We start from the raw sequence: 14,500 nt of genomic DNA on the forward strand, positions 1-14,500 counted from the left end.
GCTTTACATGGGCACTGAATTGAACCCATGCTGCAAGGTTTTATTAGGAAGCAGTTTAACCATTGATCCATCTCATGATTCCTCTAATTTTTTCTTGAATAAAAAAATAAACGGGACTTAGTGTGCTGTGGTTAAGATAAAGGAACAACACGAGCTTAAGTAAATGACTCTAGTTGAGTAAATATATCTACTTTGTATTTAATCCTCATCCTATGGTTCACCATACCCAATCCTTTTTCACCTTGTTAAGGTCTTCACTTTCTCCCTCCATCGTTTATCTTCACTGTTTTCCCATCTAGTGAACTATTAAACTACCATACATCTAGACACTTTATATCTTATTGAAGAAGACATTTAGTCTCAATATATTTCTGTTTATTTCATTTTACCAAAATAGTATAAATTTTCAGCTTTAATTCTTAACTATTTATTTTCCCTTGAACTCTCTCCATTTCAAGTATTTGTCTTGATCAATTCCCTGAAGGATCTCAAATGGTACAGAGTCACAGATATGTTACTGAATCACAAATCAATTCTCAATCTTCATTTGAATGTGTTCAATTTGAAGCATTTAGCAAAATCGCATCCTATACCCCTTACATTACTCTTCATTTGGCCTGTATGATTCAAAAACATTGCATCTCACACTTGGAAGTATGTCTGTAGTCATTTATTTATTCATTTTTATTATTAGATATGGACATATTTTCTATGTAAGCAACACATGTTGGTACCATTCTTTCCCTCCACCATGTCCCTTTTCTGAAGAGGCCTTCCTCATTGGGGATACTGGTCAACACCATGGGGATTGTGGGTTTTGCATTAGCCACTGAGCTATCTTTCCAGCTTCATTCCTATTTTTACCTACAATGAAGAGGTTCCTCAAATTTATCTGCCGTATTGCAATGCCCACCCAGGAGTCTCCCTAAATTCAGCTAAGCTTTTAAATACACATCTGCTTTAAATCCCAGCTGTTTTCAGTCTCTGTGAAAGGATATAGGAGAGCTATCACAAGTTGAAATTGGGAGCCTCAGCGTTAATCCAACACTCAGCATTCCTTGTTCACTTCACAAAGCTCAGATGCAAGGAAATAGAATTCTTTTTAAGAAGATGCCAAATCCACTCATTTTTTTTTTAACTGTGTACATCACAGGAGCAAGATTTCTTCTAATAGCTCTACATGCATTCCTTCCATGGTCTGAATAAAGAACATGATCGTGGACACACACCTTGATGATGTGCAAAGCTACATCTTCCTTCAAAGTATACTTTTTCCAGTCCAAATGCCATACATGGGATATAGTAATTTTGTACCTAGGACAGTTCTGTGTAATAGATTATGTGCCAAGGCTCACATTGACACAGTGAACATGAAAAAAAAAAAAAAGTAAAAGATGGTTGAGTTTTCTGCAACAATATTGATCCTTAGAATTAAAAGAATGTTTCTTCTCCTAAAACAAGAGGTAAGGAAATGTCACTTAGACAATTGTAGTTATGAAGTCAGTCAGGGGCCAGATTTGTGAATTTCTATGAACACTGATATTTCAGGACCAGCCACAAGACAATTGTATTTAGAACATATAAATTCACAGTTATCATAAATTAAATTTATTCTACATCTTCTGGGTAGATAGGAGTCTGGACAAACTAGTTGTAGCCAAGTTTGAGGTCAGACTGTGATGCATACTAGAGCTTTGCTCTGGCACATTTATCTGCTAGGTGGCCCCTACTGAGGTTGACTTTGATATACTAAAGTTTTTTTTTTTTCATTTATATTCCCCTTTTATTGATCAATTAATAATTAAAACTTTGTCATTGCCCACGCGTTTACAATGAAACACAAATTGATCTCTGACTCCTATAGTGCATAAGTATGAAAGGAGAGAGAGAGAGAGAGAGAGAGAGAGAGAGAGAGAGAGAGAGAGAGAGAGAGAGAGAAAAGGCAGGCATATGGGTCAGGGCCCCTTGCCACTGCAAACTCCAGATACATGCACCACTTTGTGCATCTGGCTTTACATGGGTACTGTGGAATCAAACCAGGACCATCATGTTTTGCAAGCAAGCACTTTTAACCATTGAGCAATGTCTCCAGCCCAGCAGTTTATCTTTTTAATCTTTCTTTTCCACACTCTGTTATACCTATAGATTTCCCTTTCCCCAGGAATATGCCAGAAGCTCTGCTGAATCAGCCAGCTTGTGTCCAGCACAGCTTCTACCTGGGAAGCTCTTGCAGGTATAAATGTATGTGATAGTTCCCTCCCCAAAGTCACTGCAGATCATGAAGTCTCATCTCATCACCGCATCTCTGCACTTTCCCACTGCCTGCTTGCCCTTAGAACTCTTATAGCTTATTTACTAATGTCCTTTGTTCTGTGTTATCTGTAATAGTTTATATCTCCCTGAAGACAGAAATTTCTATAATATTGAGACAATTGGGACATAAAACATTGTCAAACACCTATTGGACATTCAAAAATAATTGATAATTTGACTTTTTGAAACAAAAAAAGGTCTGTATAGAAAAGATATTTCTTTTATTTTTTGCTTGGTTATTTATTTTTTATTAAATATCAGGTTTATTAAAAGCCTTCTTAGTAGTATTATAAAAATATTTGTTCATGTGAATCCAGATATAACATCAGTCATTATGTCTCAATGTTATATAGTATTAAAAGAATAGTTCTCAGTCGTATGTGGTGGCTTATGGCTGGTATCTCAGAACTTCAGAGGCTGAGGCATGAGGACCATGAATAGAAGGCCATCCTGGGCTACGTGTTGAGTTCTAAACACGCATGAGCTATCTAAAGAACCTCTGTGCCTTTCAGGGTGCAGGTCCTTTCTTATATTGCACATGACTTGCTGTGAGAGTGAGAGAAAGACAACATATTTTTGACAGTGGAAGAGTATCTTATTTGATCTCACTGAACTGATTTGGCAGAAGGAGAGTACGAATGCAAATCACAGGTTCATATCATGATAAGGTATACAACTTTTGTGTGTGTTGCATGAAAACAATTACAAAATTAAAAATTTTGCAAGCATTAGCAAAAAACAAACAAAAAGGAGAAAGGGGGCAAAATTGGTAAGCTTGTTCTAATTTTGGCAATATTGTGGATGGAAATGATAGGACTACATGCAACTATTAAGAATAGAAGAGGGCTGGAGAGATGGTTTAGCAGTTAAGGCACTTGCCTGCGAAGCCTAAGGACCCACGTTCGACTCTCCAGATCCCACATTAGTCAGATGCACAAAGGTGAGGCAAGTTCAAGGTCGCATGTGCCTACGAGGTGGCACCAGCATCTGGAGTTTGACAGCAGTGGCTGAGGCCCTGGCATGTCATTTCTCTCTCTTTCTCTTTCTGTCTCTCTCTCTTGCTTATTCTCTCTTAAAAAAAAAAAATTAAAATAAAACCAGAAGAGCCATGAGGTATTCCTTTTGAAGTTGGATAGCCACATAATAGCTGTAATTGGTTATCTCTTCAGCCAGACTTGGGTTGAATCTGGATATCGTGGGCATGTACTGTGGCAGGAAGCATTTCATCAAGATGGGTTGTCAATGAAGCCCCTCACTATCCTTGTCAGCCCCACACTAACCTTGTCAGCAAAATTAAAACTTTGAGAAGCAAAGTTTCTTGCGTTCAATTTCAACATGGACTTCCTTCTCACAGCAGACCAAAAGTGGTTTATTTATGGAAACAATGGCAGATAGGAGTGTTGGTTTCCACATTCTGTAGATGCAGAGCTCAACATGATTCATAGGAGAGTCCAGCTAAAACCAGGTTACACTGCAGATACTATATCATCTACATCTTTCTTGTACATGCACTTGGCCCCAGGCCATGTCTGTCCAACAGAATTCTACCTAACTGAACAATTCTCTTAGTGTGATTTGTTGGACCCTATTTACACGATTCTATAGATGTATTAATGACCCACAGGAAATTGGACAGGCCAATTCATAGCTGCTGTCACATACTGTAGCCACAACCTCAATTATAGTTATGGATTGCTTCTAAGTATTTCTCAATAGTAGTGGCTCAAACAACAGCGTAGCAACTTCTGATTAACCCCTTCATCACATTGAGAACATTTGTCTCAGACTTCTCTGCACTGAAGGTATTGTTTTGCCAACTTGGATATTGCATAATCTGATTGAGAGTAATTACAGACATATGCTTCTAATTATCTAATTAGTAATTGCTACCACATATGCTATCAACTATTTCTAGAAAAAGTAAAACCAGTACCATATCTACAGCTCCATTCAAAACTGTCACTGAAAGAATATTACACAATGGCTGCTTGCAAACTACATCTTCTATTGCCATGTATATGTGTGGCTTGGCATAATGTTTCATAAATTAACAATAACAGTAATAATATTTTATAAGTTAACATCTTCATCTAAAATTATTGCACAAAAAATTAAAAACTAAATGGCAAAACTAAATGCAAAATAGCTAAAATGTCCCAAAATTAACACATAGCACTGAAGTTTTGCCTCTCTTAAGAGAATTAAATTTAGCAGAACTTTTTTATAATTTCATTTATATCATGAAAAAATTGAATATCATCATAATTTGAACACAATATGTCAGTGGATACAATGTAATTACAAGTAATGTTGTATTTTTTATTGTTGTTCTCTTACAATGTGTAGCTAGTCATATTCTAAAGTTCTCTGTACTTTACTTTTAATGTGTACAGGTAAAATAAAACATAAGAAATACACAATTGACATTTTAAAGTCTATTTCAATGTGTAAAAGTAATCTTTCACAATACTGACAGAGATTTTCCAACTAAAATTACACCCGCCAAGGTAGGGTCTCACTCTAGCCCAAGCTGACCTGGAATTCAGTGTCTAGTCTTACGGTGGCCTTGAAGTCACAGTGATCCTTCTACCACTGCATCCCAAGTTCTGGGATTAAAGTGCCTGCCACTACGTCAGGCCCCAACCTTAAAATATGATTGGGTTCCATTGTTTTCTGATAGCATCTACCTGTGCCTGGGACAGAAAGTAAAGCTGTGATGTACTTACATTATGAGAATATTTTCACAGTTCTATTCTGTAGCCCAGGCAAGTCCATGTTCTCATTCACATTTTATACAATATTTTGATTAATTATTTGTAAACAGCATATACATCTCCCAGTCACAGGACAACTCCTTATGATCATTCACTGCACAGTTACTTTACTAAAAACCTCATGGCTCATAACTCCTGCAACTTGAACAATATCCTCATCCTACACAGAAAAGATAATGGTTTATCCTTGGTTGATATAGCATTTTCCAATACTCATTTCACACTGAATCAGAAACGGTGTTCTTAACAACTTTATTAGCTGGTGAAAATGCCTAATAGATCAAAATCATTTATACTTCAATCTAAATAAATCCATCCTACTTATAAGACACATATCATTTTTCAACAATCTCCACAAGTCAGTGGGTTTCAAATATTTACACATAAGCAACACTCAACTATGATCCAACAAATTCTTACTGTGTCATACATAAATTGTCTAACATTTTTCAAAAGCTGGCTCAGGTCCATTTCATTTTTTGGGGGTGGGAGAGATTCATATAATTCATTTTTAGTTTTTGTTCTTACAAAAGACACTTGGAAGCAGTAAATATAAAATTAGCAATGGCCAGGCCGAGCCCTTCCCAGCCAGGCCTGGGCCAACTGGGCTCATGCTGCATTCTTAAAATGTCTTTCCCAAACATCATTTCAGCAGAGAAGGTCCAGGTAATTCATCAACTATGCACAGTTGACACTCTATGGTACAGATCTGAGGAACTTTGGCCCTCCTCCCAGGTAACAGAAGAAGGCTGCCGGGTTCACACCTTGGTCCTATGCCAGACCCAGCTTCAGTCTTCTATATCTGCTGAGATCATGATGTGGGTAAGGTTGAGGTCCCCGCGAGCACTCAGGTCACTGGATGGTAGCTACGGAAACTACAGATCACTGTGGTTGAGGCACAGCCTGTGTGTTACAAAAAGTGGTCCGCAGTGGCTATGAATTACTTCAACTCCTTCCCCTAATGTCTTTCTCACACTCAGCCAAATGAATAAAGTCAAATTAGAATTGTTCAATTTGTAGAATTTAAACACAATTGAACATGACATTGTATGTCTATAGTAATGTGAATGATCCAATATTGGTATGGGAAAATGATGTTAAAATATCAGTGCATCAACTCCAGATATAGATAATCCTAATAATGCTTCTTACCTAGGGCTTATGTAGGTAGGAGTGAGAGGTTGAATGATAATCAATTAAAAAAAAAAAACACGAGTAAATTTCTTATGATTCCTAATGAACATCATATGGAAATTCAGTTACCTAGGACATTGTCAGTGATTTTTCACCCCCCTCAAAAATAAAAAAAAAAACAGCTGATAGAATAAAAGTATATTTATATACAATCTTGTAACACCAGCAGAAATGTACTAAATACAAAATCATGTTAATGATGGTAAAGTAAAATTGCAAATAACCTTGAAGAATAATAGCTGAAAACCTCAGGCTTTACACAGAGCATAGGTAGATGCTCTTTGGCCTGATCTGATTGTGTAAAGAAGTTGAGTTGGGGAGAAAATTAGGATTGGTTGTAGCCATGAGAGTGAGCTCTCATGACAAGACCATGGGTAGTGTTGGTGACATCAGAGAACTTGACCCTGTGCCTCTATTATGTAAGGAGGCAGTCATATGCAGGCCAAGAGGGTAGTCCTCACCTAATTGCCTATGCTGTAAACAGGATCTAAGATGCACAGGTTCCAAACCTGTAAGAAAATAAGTATCCGTCACTCTACCGCCTACTCCATAGCTTATATAATGATAGCCTAAACCCACTAATGATGGTTGTGTCCACTATGAAACATATTGAGCCTGTGGTGGTTTGAATGTAAATGCATATCCTCCACAGCCTGAGGTATTTTTTTTTCTTATTTTTTGATTTTTTGAGGTAGGGTCTCACTCTAGCCCAAGCAGACATGAAATTCACTTGGTAGTCTCAGGGTGGCCTTGAACTCACAGTAATTCTCCTACCTCTGCCTCCCAAGTGCTGGGATTAAAGGTATGTCCCACCATGCCTGGCATCCTGAGGTATTTTTGATTAAAATTAAGCTTCCTTCTTAAGTTTCCAGCAGAGACCTGCCAGAGGAGGTTGTCACTGGGGGCCGATCTTGGGTGTAGCTCTACTATGTGTGTTCAGAGTCAGCTCATTCTGACTGGTGCTGGCTGTTTTCTCTCTCTGCCATGGGTGTGTGATGAGGTGAGGCAGTTTCTTCCACCATGACAAAACTTCCCCTGTAATCTGTCAGGCTGAAATCAATCCTTGGCTCTCATATGATATTTTTAGTCAGGTGTTTGTCTCTGTAACAAGAAGGTAATTGCAAGAGAGCCCCTATTTCAAATGTGATATACACATTCAAAAAATCATTGCATTGAAAATAGAAAACAAGAAGACCAAGTTAGGGCTGGAGAGATGGCTTAGTGGTTAAGTGCTTGCCTGTGAAGCCTGGGGACCCTGGTTTGAGGCTCGATTCTCCAGAACCCATGATAGCCAGATGCATAAGGAGGCGCAGGCGTCTGGAGTTCTGTTTGCAGTGGCCAGAGGCCCTGGCCTGCCCATTCTCTCTCTATATCTGCCTCTTTTTCTCTCTCTCTCTGACACTCTCAAATAAGTAAAAATAAACAAAAAATAAAATAAAATAAAATAAAAAGAAGACCAAGCTAACCCAGCCATTGAACTGAAATAAGCATATTGAAGAGTTAAAATGTATGTCTAATTGGCCATAATCAGAAGCACATCTTTAGCTATCAAGGAAGGAAATTCAGAGAACCATGTGGGGAAAGGGGAAGAATTGAATCTTTAATAACTAACCAAAACAAAAGCAAATACAAAATTTCACTCAGAAACCAGAACTAGCATGTGGATATTTAAGTTCAAGAATTTTCTAACAGAAATGATTAGAATCTTGATATTTCAAAATTTTCCATTGTCTTATTGTTTTATTCCAAGTGTTAACCACACCTTTTTCATGTTAAATTAAGTTCAAATTATAGTTTACATTTTATGTGGAAATATGTTTTTAAATGGCACACATTATCACTCTGTTTTATCTTTGTGATTAGTAGATTAATATTTGGTTTTCTTTACCTCTGAAACAAAACTGATGTTTGTCAAAGTATTATATATAATTAAGATCCCATGTAATGTAAGATTATTATTCTAGCAATTATAAACTTGTATTCAAGGTTAAGTTTTTCAAGTGGAGTAAAAATTATCAACATCTGAAATCTCGGGCTATTCAAAAATGTAAAACAAGTCTATGGTAAGAATCCTATGAAAGTACCAGATGATAAAGAAAAGAAAATAATAAATTAAGTTCTTGAAATGCTATATCCTTCTTGCAGGTTTCTCTGATTATTTGGCCCATGCCTTGAAAGAATCTAAAATAGACACAACTTTGCAGTCAGCATCATTCCTCACTGAAAAAAATAAGCCATCTTCAGGTAGAAAAGTGATTCCAATGAGCAAAACAACTATCCATCATATCCTGGTAATAAGAACACCTCTAGGGAGCTTGGAACTATACTTGCTATATGGGGAAACACAAATTAAGTGCATAGGTTAAAAAAAATTGATCATGTGTCTCTCACATTTAGCAGGTTTCTTTTTCATGTGAATATGCAAGGAAGTATATAAATCCTTTTGAACTATTTTTATAGTATCTTTCATTTGTTGTGTATTATTCATGTGTATTATTATAACTTCTCCTCATTATGTATCATGTCTGAGGTTGTGAAGGTGTACTGACTAGATAATATCAGAGTCAAAGTGCTACATTCATGAATCAAAACAAATTGAATTTGAATAAATTGTACTTACTGAAAAATTATTACACCTAAAGCAAATAATGCTGCAGAAGAAAAGATTCGCAGACCATAACCAGGAGGTTCTTCTGCTCTATAAGACATGTTGAAATTAAAGTTTGACCTCGATATTAAATAAAAGTAATAGCAATCAAATAAGGCATACTACATTTCTGTAAATATTGTTTTTATTTTTACTTTGTCCCAAATATTCTTTGTAAAACACAGTAGTTTGAACTGATACCATGCAGAAATGTGAGGAATCTAGGATTGTGTTGGCCCAGAGCTGCGCTGGACATTGTCAGTATCTGGTTCTTATTCTGAAAGTGTGTTTACTTTCACATTGGAACTCCCCTGTGATCATTTTTTGGATCATTTGTCATCTAAATCCTGAAGTTTGTGGGTTTTTTTTTCAATTTGTTAATCAAGCTTTCTCAAAAATCAATAAATTATGGGGAAAATATTCAAATTTAGTGGTCTACATTGATGGCAGACTTTTTCATATGAATAATAAAAGTTGTTATTTTAATTAATATGTGCTTCAAGAATTTAATATCATTTCTTTATCAGTCAAGTCTTCAAACCAAAAAAATGCATTAGATAGACATTTCAGCAAACTTATCAAAATAACCATATTAAAATAATCATTTTCATTGGGCTAGACTATAATTAGCATAGGCTTATAGATCAACATGTATGTCTATGTGTATTTTTTAAAGAATTGGAAGGAAAAGGGAGCAAGGCTTGAGAACAGTGTATAACTCTGTCAGTATTTTAACTTCAAAATTTAAATCACCTCACCTTGTACAAAAGAAGAAAAACTAAGTAGTTTCAAGACTTACTTAAAGTTAAACCCACGAAAAAATTACAGTTTACAAGTTCACATACTCTCTTGCTTCTACAGAGGCAAATTTGCAGAAATTACTGTTTTTTTTTGTTTTTTTTTTTTTTTGCCAAAGAAAAATAACTGCTTGAAATCACTGTCTTCAAAAAGAGAAAGCACTTAGCAAATATCTTCCTTCTGACATAAGCACAGTTCTGGGTAGCAGAGTCCATTCAGTGTGTTCAGAAGGATGGAGACATGGATGGAAAAAAAAAAAAAAGGATAATAATGTGTCCTGGTTTGGTTTTTTGCTTTTGCTTCACTTTGAAGTGAAATACTGCCTCTATTTTGTCCTTTAGTTATTATACAATAACTTAGTTAGAAAAATTTAATGTAGGGGTGGAGAAATGGCTTAGCAGTTAAAGTATTTGCCTGCGAAGCCAAGAGAGCCAGGTTTGATTCCCCAGGATCAAGGTAAGCCAGATGCACAAGGGGCACGCTCATCTGGAGTTCATGTGCAGTGGCTAGAGGCCCTGGAATGGTCTCTCTCTCTCTCTCTCTCTCTCTCTCTCTCTCTCTCTCTCTTTGCCTGTCTCTATTCTATTTCTCTCTCTCTGTCTGTCTCTCCCTCTTTCTCTCTCTCTCTCTCTCTCTCTCTCTTTGCCTGTCTCTATTCTATTTCTCTCTCTCTCTCTGCTTGCAAATACATTAAATTTTTTTAAAAGAACTTAATGTACAAGCTACCCCAGACATCATGACTAGGTTCTATAAGAAAAATCTGGAGGGCTGGAGAGATGGCTTAGAGGTTAACCGCTTGCCTGTGAAGCCTAAGGACCCCGGTTTGAGGCTCGGTTCCCCAGGTCCCACGTTAGCCAGATGCACAAGGGGGCGCACGGGTCTGGAGTTCGTTTGCAGAGGCTGGAAGCCCTGGGGCGCCCATTCTCTCTCTCTCCCTGTATCTGTCTTTCTCTCTGTGTCTGTCTCTCTCAAATAAATAAATAAATAAAAATTTTAAAAAAAATAAAAAAGAAAAATAAAAAATAAAAAAAAAGAAAAATCTGGAATTGCACACTGCCGAGGCAATATAGTCATCACCATGATCTGGACATACCAATAACTATGCAGAACCATCCATTTCTGCAAAGGAGACTTGGTCAATGCGGTTTCCTCAATCACAGTGAAGTTTAAAATGTTACACATCATACTAAATTATGATATCATGTTATTTAAGGTCTTTATGAGAAATTGTCCTTGTAAATATGGTCTATAGAATCATGTGACACATTTGCTAAATGTGCTATACATCTGCTTGAAGCAGGACCCTCTCACGTGGATGATTTTTGTTCCCTCCTATCACATTGCTGAATGGCTTGTTTTTAAGTAAATTTGATTACCAATTATCCATTTTCAAATATCAAAATCAATTCTGTTAGTTTAAGAAAGGCATATACAGGCGTAATGCAAAACAATTTATCACATTAGAATTTTCTTTCTTTATCCTATCTGTCATCAACCACTGTCCCTTCTCATGTGTCACAGCAGCCAGAAATAGAATGCTTATTCTGATAGTTTTGCCAGTTTCAAGATGCCAAGCCAAAGACATGACTGGCAGTGTTTGGCAACTTCCACGTAACAGAATAGATGCTGTTGGATGCTTTAGAGTTCCTCTTGTTTCCATTGCTGAGAACTGTTTTAAGATTTCATTGGATACCAGTATGTTCATCCATATAGCAATTTAAGGGGCACCTATCGGTTTTCTTCTTGGTTTCAGGGTTTTGTTTTGTCTTGTGAGGTGATGCCTCACTGTGGTGCTTAGGCTTGTCCGAAACACCTGGAATCTTGGGATCCTTCCTTCTCACACTACAGGTGGTGTGCACCATCATGTACAGCCTAGCATTTGGGTTGGTTTCCAGATTTTGGCATGTGAATATATACTTAATTTTGAAGGAAAATGCAAAAGTGTTTTCTAAACTACCTGTACCTTTGCATTCCCAGCAAAGAAAAAGAGAGTATACCACTCTGAATGCTGATAGACATGGGCAGTAGTCAGGTATCCTTTTAGGTGTCATAAATTTAGTAAGCCCGTTGTAGGATGTCATTGTGGTTTATAAGTTTTTTCATTGCTCTAAGAAGTTATTGTCATCAACATCATTACAATGGTAATTTTGACAATCTTTATAGCTCTCTGTTTTATGAATACATGACAGTATTCTTCACCTATTACTATCAATGTTTTTATCACTGCAAAACATGACAACTAAGTCTATCTAAAGGCTAGTTCAGCAGTTAAATACCACTATGGCTTTGCATTAATGCTGATAATCATTTAAGGTGGAAATCCAAAGGCACACTTTTTTATTTATTTTAGATGTGAATATACTTTCAAGATATTCATCCTTAAACAATGAATTCTCTAGTATGGTAAAATATAGTAAAATAGTAGAAAGGCATAAGATATTGATTCATCTCAGAAAACAAGCAAAGTAAAATACAAAATCAGAAATTATTTTTTTCAGAGCTATTGAAAACTGACAAAAAAAAGTTTGGAGTGATCACTCAATGGTTAATGAATCTTGCTTGCAAACTATAATAGCCCAGGTTCTATTTCCCAGTACTCATGTAAAACCAGATGCAAAAAGTGGAGCATATGTCTAGAGTATTTTGTTTGTTTGTTTTGTTTTGGTTGACGTAGGGGTCTCATTGTGGTCCCAGGCTGACCTGGAATTCAGTATGTAGTCTCAGGTTGGTCAGAACTCTCAGTAATCCTCCTACCTCTGCCTCCCAAGTGCTGGGATTAAAGGCATGCGCCACCATGCCCCGCTGGAGTTTTAATTAATTAATTAATTAATGAAAACTTAAAACTGATGAAACAAAATAAGACCCAAACTAAAGTAAATCCCAAACAATGGCAACACCTCCCAGGAGAGAGCAGATCTATGACATAGTGACTCAAACAAGTAAGTTATATGAATTAATTTTTACATAATGGTATTGTCTATTAAAATGGCACAGAATACATGAGATTGTAAAGTAATTACTAACAGTAAGGAGTGGTTGATTCTAGGTAGCAGGAAACAAAGCCCATACATAAAGTCCGTTACAGAATACTATCATTGCTTTCAAAACACATCAACATACTGCTAAAATTGGTCTAAGATCTGTGCAAGAATTCTGTAGCTATTCACCAGAGAAGATAAAACTCTGAACCTGGGCAATGTGCACATCATGCATAGATGCACATGGTTTGGAAGACTACCCAAAGCCAAGATATTAATTTGTGCTGAGATTCTATTGTGTATCAAGGCAATGTTGATGTTAGCAGATTTTTGAAGGAATGTATAAGCTAATGTTAAAATTCATATGAAGATACAAATGTTAAGGCAGTCACAATAAACATTAAAATGAAAAATTAAGGATAAAAGTCTTAACATGTCCTAATTTAGAAATACAACATAAGTACCCAATATTACACATATATATGATAATAGATTCCAAAAAATTATCTAAATAAATGTAAATACACAATATAAAATTAATTTTCACTAGATACAATATCAAATTAATTAGGAAAGATTAAAATTTTCTTGTAGAGTTCATTTTTATTCACATTTTTTGTTGTTGTTTTTGTGAGGTAGGGTCTCACTCTAGCCCAGACTAACCTGAAATTCACTATGTAGTCTCAGGGTGGCCTCAAACTCACAGTGATCCTCCTACCTCTGCCTCCTAAGTGCTGGGATTAAAGGCATGTGCCACGACGTTTGGACTCTGTTCACAATTTAGTACATGTACACAATATATTTGATAGGAATCCTCATGAATTACCTTCTCATGACCTTCCTCCATGTCCCCCGACATGTCCTCCCCTTCATCCCAACTAGTCCTGCTGCTACTTTGATGTGCCTCTTTTTTCTGATATTTGGGAAGAGAGATTGAGAGAGAGAGACAGAGAACACCAGGGCATCTAGCCACTGCAAAAGAACTCTAGATGCATGCACCACCTTATGTATTTGGTTCTATGTGGGTAGTGGGGAATTGACCCTAACCAAGGGGCTTCTCTGTAAACCTCTTTTTTGTTGTTGTTTTATTGTGTTTCCTGGATGCAGGTGTTGCCCATTAGTTTCTGCAATGAGTAGATATTTTCATCATGAAAATAAATGAATAGAAAGTAGATGTGTTAACTTGTTCTGCAAGCAAAGATTAATATGAGGAATAGTCTTAAATGAAACTATCAGAAAATAATAAAATGAAAAGGTAATAGGCTCCTATCCTTTTTCTAGGGATTTTTTATTTCAATTTTCTGTTTTCTTCTCCTCTCCTACCCTCTTTGTTTCTATTTCCAGCATTGCCTTCTACCTCACAAGAGGTCAATTTACCCAGCCTTGGCAGAAGAGCAGAAGCATAACCCGCTATCACAATTACAAGCAGCATGATCAATTGACAGGGGAAGTAACCTTAAAAGCTAAGCATGTTCTGGAATACCCCACGTGTCAATACCACTGTGTTTTGATTAATGTCAACATATAAGATTTGGAGGAAGCATATTTAACCCATAGCAGTGAGTACATACAGAAAGGTTTTTGTCTTCTATAAATATATCTCAAAATAGTTTTTATTCATAAGGTACAAAGAATTATTAAAACTCAGGAAGAGTCAGAGAAAAGACATTTTAAATATAACCTTAAAAAATAATAATAGGTGTTCCAAAAATTTATATGAGTGTTCAGTAAGCATATGAACAAAATGTATGGCAACTTATTTCACTGAGAAAACACACATGACAATGAAATATAAA

This window comes from Jaculus jaculus, chromosome 8 (genome assembly GCF_020740685.1).
Source record: "Jaculus jaculus isolate mJacJac1 chromosome 8, mJacJac1.mat.Y.cur, whole genome shotgun sequence".
NCBI lineage: Eukaryota > Metazoa > Chordata > Mammalia > Rodentia > Dipodidae > Jaculus > Jaculus jaculus.